General features: G+C 30.1%; 1 pseudogene across 1 annotated transcript in view; it reads left to right on the top strand.

Moving 5' to 3' along the window:
- Positions 1–4323, top strand: part of LOC100168006 — an 18719-nt pseudogene extending 14396 nt beyond the window's left edge. Inside the window, exons 2-4 of the transcript XR_510813.3 lie at positions 1148–1197; positions 1603–1946; positions 3541–4323. The product of XR_510813.3 is annotated as an uncharacterized LOC100168006 (transcript). The remainder of the gene's footprint in view (positions 1–1147; positions 1198–1602; positions 1947–3540) is intronic.
- The last annotated feature ends 1630 nt before the right edge of the window (positions 4324–5953 follow it).

Genomic DNA, 5953 nt, shown 5'->3' with positions numbered 1-5953 from the left:
TGATAATTTCACACCACACGACGAGGTGTTAATCCCCCTTTAGGCTTTAAAAGTTTAGAACATATAATTTAATAACTAAAAAACTATTCTATACAATGTTGATTTAGATAGAGATACACATCAATAGTTTCATAAAACCCGTCTGCTTAATAATTTACAATAATTAAGGTCGTTTTCATTTGAAAACTAAAAGTTTATATCGTCACAGTACACGCTATTTCAATGGTATAACAAATCCAAGTATTTAAGAAATACATAAGCACAGTTTATTATTATAGTAATTTTAATTTCAAGTTTGGACGAAATTACATATTAAAAAACCTGGAGTAACTATTTTAGTTATTTTGTTGTGATTGTAATGATTGTTTAATATTATTTGTGGGTACTTGAAACTTCTAAAGTACCTATATCTATGATAGTACCACGGTTTGTTGTTGATATATAACGCGTTACCTGATTGATATTGTGATATGATTAATTTGGAATTTATTATTAATACCTATTATAGGTCAATTTTTTTTTAATACTATAGATAAGTATACTTATAATAGGTATGTCTAATACCTAGACTGACAAACCGTCTCCACTCAGAATCTTTTTTCTTATACAGTGATAAAATGCTACTACTAACTAATCATAATAAATTCGTTTTTATGGACATAAATTGTGAGCACTAAACATATTGTTATAAAACTATATGCCAATATATAAAAAATTATATTATCAAAAAAACTAAAATTGAGATAGGTAGATACTGCACAAAGAAGTAAGTAGTCGTTAATAGATGCGTATCTATAAACGACTAATTCTTTATGGTTATTATTTATTAAGAAATGTATATGAGATTGAAATGTTCAAATATTATATTTAAATATATCATTTTTTTGTAGACTAACTAAAATAATGATGCTATGATCTTAAATATTTTATTACATTTCAATTTTCAATTTTATTATAGGTGCTCAACACAACAGTATTTAAAAACATTATTACGAATGGCTTAAAACTTATTGTATGTGAAATGTAAAAATAATATTTATTTGATTATGCAATAACACTAGGTGTACTGTATGAAACAATGCAATTATCACTGTGTTACATAATATATGTATAGTGTATACTAATATCTTATAATATATAATTACAGAATCACACATGAATGCTCGCTTGAAGAGAGTAAGTCCAGAAAATACTGTAGTAAGTATATTTTTAAATTACATTTTATAAATAAGCTAAAATATTGTCTAATGGTGGTAATCTTCACACACGCGAGCACTGCCATTTAATTACTAGTTTTTTTTCATAACAAGTTATATACCTAGGTAGTATTATATAATAATAATAAAAAATTTAAATATATAAAACCTAAAAAACCTTTATAGTGAGAAATTATAACAATTAGATACTAACTAATTAATATATAAATATTAAATATATCATATACCTGTACCTGACTGGCCTATATTTATTGGAAAAAAAATGTACTATTTTTCTTTTTGAAAATTGACTTGGGAAAATTGATATAGCATAATAATAAACATTTCCACAGTGTTCCGGCGTTTATAATAATATTATAACTAATAATTATTATACACTTAAAAGGTGTACGGTTCTCGCACGCAGGACCGGAGGGACTCGTCGGCGGACAGCCAACAGTTCTTGCCGGCGTTCGGGCCGCTGTTCGGCCAACTCGGCCACCACTCCCGTCCGCCCCGGCTGTACCAGGAGGCCGACTACCTGCCCGAGCTGACGCCGTTCTTGCAGACGGCCGCGGCGTCCAACCAAGAGAACGCCATGCTGGGCTCGGGCAACTTCGGTGTCATACCCGGTGGCACGTACTACGCGGCCGGCGAGACAGCGTCCGCGTCCGACCCGTACCTGTACGACGGCAACAGTCATGGACGACCGCACCGGTACGTTCAGGGGCACCGAATAAATGGCAATAGGTATATAATATGCCTGTCATCAACTTTCAACTTTGTCTTCTTCTTCTTCTTGTCGTCATTTGCGTATACATAGGCACAACTAGGGGAGGGGGCTTGGGTAGGCTATACCACCCTGTTTTTGAACGTAATGAAATTCCCGAATCCGATATATAAATAGTTTTTCTAACAAAATACTCTTTTATTAAACTATTTTCGAACAAACTATTTTTCTGTTTACTGTTACCTAAGTCTAAATAAAAATTTTATCAGAAAATCTATTGAAGCTCAAATATTTTTCAGAAATTTTATTTTTTAGCAAAAAATATTTAAGCTTAAGTATTTTTTGGCAATTATATTTTCTAATGAACAATATGTATTCTAAAATTTGTTTCAGTAATTATGTATATTTTCTAATTAATTACAGTTTATACAATAGTATATTGTGTATTTGTGTGACAAGGGCGGGAAGTGAACTATTTCAGTCACGGGTGACGTGAAAGGCACGAGCCGCAGGCGAGGGCTGCATTTCACCTAAGACTGAAAATGCCTTCCCGCACGAGCCACACATACTATTTTTTTTGTCATGCTTCTGCGTTCACCAATCACGGCAAAGGTAATGCAGGGATCTACGCAACAGCCAGACTAAATGACTAAAATACTAAATACCTACTATATCTTCAAAATTATGCAACAGTCAATCCTATAGATTTAAAAAGACAAACGGCTTTGAGTATTTGGAAACTCTTGTTTGACTGCTTCGAATATTGCTTGTTTAAAGTTTGTAAAAATAAAATCTGGTTTTAAACGTATGTCGTTTTCCATGACATAATCCTGTAAATCTTGAAACAAACGTGTTTAACATTTCCACAAATATGTCACTTTGATGCTATCATGTTAAATTGCCTATATTAATTTCCTTAAAACACGACTGACTGCAGCCCCCTTAACATGAGATTTTTATTTTTCTAAATACATGTTGAAATAAAACCAAAATCGACTACTCTAGAGTAGGGCAAACTGAAGTCAGATTTGTTTAAAATATATATAGTTTTACAGGTATTTTCATGAAAATTTATTAAAGTTTTATACTTTTATTATATTACAAGGTGACACGGCAATGCGTTCCTAATGCTAGTTTTTTGTGATAATGCGAGCAGTATATTATCAGGTAGGCAATCTACCTACGGTAGATCACGAACCCCTTCTTGGTGCGTATGTAAGTGTATAATTTAACTATAAAATATCAAAAAATGCAAAAAATATTGGTCAACCGAAACCGTGGTTCGAACTCGATACATTCTATACTACAATACACAGGCTTATCGCATTGATAATAATTAGTATTATTATTAAAACCCATACCAACATTTATAAACAAAAGATAATAATGAAAATAATAATCTCAAAATCCCTGTTTAAGAACTTCCCCGGGTTGGACCTCTTATTCCCTTCTTCCCCAAGATCTAATCTATCTCTGTACCAAATTTCATCGCAATCAATTAATAGTTTATGAATGCACGAAAGACACAGTCAGTCAGTCACGAACATTTTTTATCTTTTATAAATATAGATAGATTACATAACACTAACTGTGTTTGTTAATAACTGTTTTTAGGTTTTCCGGAAATCCTAGACCATCAGCATTCCGTGACCCAGATGACTTCTTTGCAGGGTTCCGAGACTTTGCTGATATCACAGCTCCGACCAAGTCATCATTCTCACAATACCATATGGTATATGCTCCGATGGAGGATTTACCGTCGAGTGAAGAAAAGGTAAAGTCGAAAAAGAAGAGGAAGTTAAACAAACATTTAGAGAATGAAAATGATAAAACAATTAAAGCTAAAAGAAAAATGCACATGGGTGAAAAGGAATTATACGAACCAATGATTGCGCTAAGTTAGTCGGTATGATACAAGAATGAATAATGAAGAAATTATTATTATTATTATTATTATTATTATTTCGAAGTACAAAGTATTGGAATTTTTTTTCTATCGACTATATTATACACATATGGGTACAAAAAAGAAGTGCCCCAACTACCAAAGTTTGTGAGCTCGATTACTTACATCTCATGGTTTTGGCATTTAAAATGTTTTATTTAACAAAATAGATCCATCAAAAACATGGTTTCCCAATGGTACTATACTATTATATACTGTGTTAATATTATTTTATTAGGTACTTATATATTAATATAATATAATATTATTATGAATCATGACGTATTAATAGGTCATATTCAAATTAAAATAAATATTGTTTGTATGCTTAGTTATTATTTTATTATTGTATAAAAATACCAAATACCTAGTTGTATACTGTTTTGAACTAATGTATAATAATTTGTAAATATATATTTTTTTAAATAAATGTTAAAAATTGTTTGAAAATATTAGTTGTAATTATTATTTTGAAAAATTGGTACCTGTACATAATATAATACACTACCTATATAATATGTCTATATTTACCTACCTACAGGTAAAACGCGTCTTATTAAAGTTGACACTTTACAGTGGTAAGGATTTAGCACTACGCCACTACGTCTTATGCGTACCTATCGCGACTAAAAACAAAATAAAAAAAGGTGGGTAAGTGGATATCGCTCTGCTGTACAGTAAATTACAAGTGGGTCACTGTATAATGGATGGTATTAAATTTGAATTCAATTGATATAATATCATTGTATAAGAAAAACGACTCTGAGCGGAAACGGTATGGTTACTTATAGTGCACTTATCTATACCATACGGGCTACAATGAACTTAATTTTAAAAAAATGTCGGTATCTTTCATGAGCTCACAATTTGTTAATTTTAATAAAAAAATTGATGATATTGTGAGTGAATTAAAAAGTATTATGCTTGAAAATAAAAACAAATAAACGCTTATCAGATAAAGTTTATATATTGAAATCTAAAATTGACGGAATCGAGCAACATAATTTAGGTATATCAGTGGACATAACAGGTATACCTATTATAACAACTAATGAAAATTGTACATACTTCTATTGTGGAAACAATTGGTAAAAGAACTAATACGGAATTGAAAATAATTGCAGCCTATATAGAATAAATTCTTTTATATCAAAATAAAGTATTATTTCGGAAAAAATTATCAGCATTAGACGTGTGCAAAAAATTAATTTACATTGTTAAATCCATGAATTTGACGGTGGATACTATAATAAATAATTGGTCGAAAGAAAAAATGTATGTCAATGAGCGTCTTACAAAGTGAAAAAGAACACTGCTCAAACCAAAACTGCTGTGGAAAAAAAGGGAATTCAATTTGTATGGCTATCTAATGCTGATATTCTTGTAAGGAAAAAGAAAACTCTAAAATATTGAAAATTAAATCACCTCAAGGTATTCAAAACTTAGTTAGTATTTTTTAGAATGAAAATATATAAAACATTGACAGTTCAGTGGCGCAACTACGGGGGTGCGGAAATATAACTGTAGAATGTAGATACATGGAAATTTGGCTGAATGTTTATATTTTCATTTTCTATAAATCATACAATTTTGAAAAATTTTGACTCATTTTGAGCTATTTACAGACATTTTCAATTTTTAATTTTTTTTCTACAAATATCAATAAAATTGTATTTGTTAAGCAAAAAAGCGTGAAAATTTAATACATTTAAAATTTAAAAAGGTGAGTAAGTGGATGTCGCTCTGCTGTACAGTAGGTTAGAAGTGGGTCACTGTATAATGGACAGTATTAAATTTGAATTCAATGATATAATATCACTGTATAAGAAAAACGATTCTGAGCGGAGACGGTATATCAGTCTATGTATTAGACATATATATACTTATCTATGGTATTAAAAAAAAATTGACCTATAATAAATTCCAAATTAATCATATCATAATATCTATAAGGTACTTATAAGTTATAACGCGTTATACATCAACAAAAAACCGTGGTAAAATCAAAGATATATAATAGTATACTTTAAAAGTTTCAAGTACCCACGAATAATATTATACAATCACAACAAATACTAAAGA

This window comes from Acyrthosiphon pisum, chromosome A2, assembly GCF_005508785.2.
Source record: "Acyrthosiphon pisum isolate AL4f chromosome A2, pea_aphid_22Mar2018_4r6ur, whole genome shotgun sequence".
Taxonomy (NCBI): Eukaryota; Metazoa; Arthropoda; class Insecta; order Hemiptera; family Aphididae; genus Acyrthosiphon; species Acyrthosiphon pisum.
The sequence above is the reverse complement of the archived record's forward strand: the minus strand, read 5'-3'. Positions and strand labels throughout refer to the sequence as shown.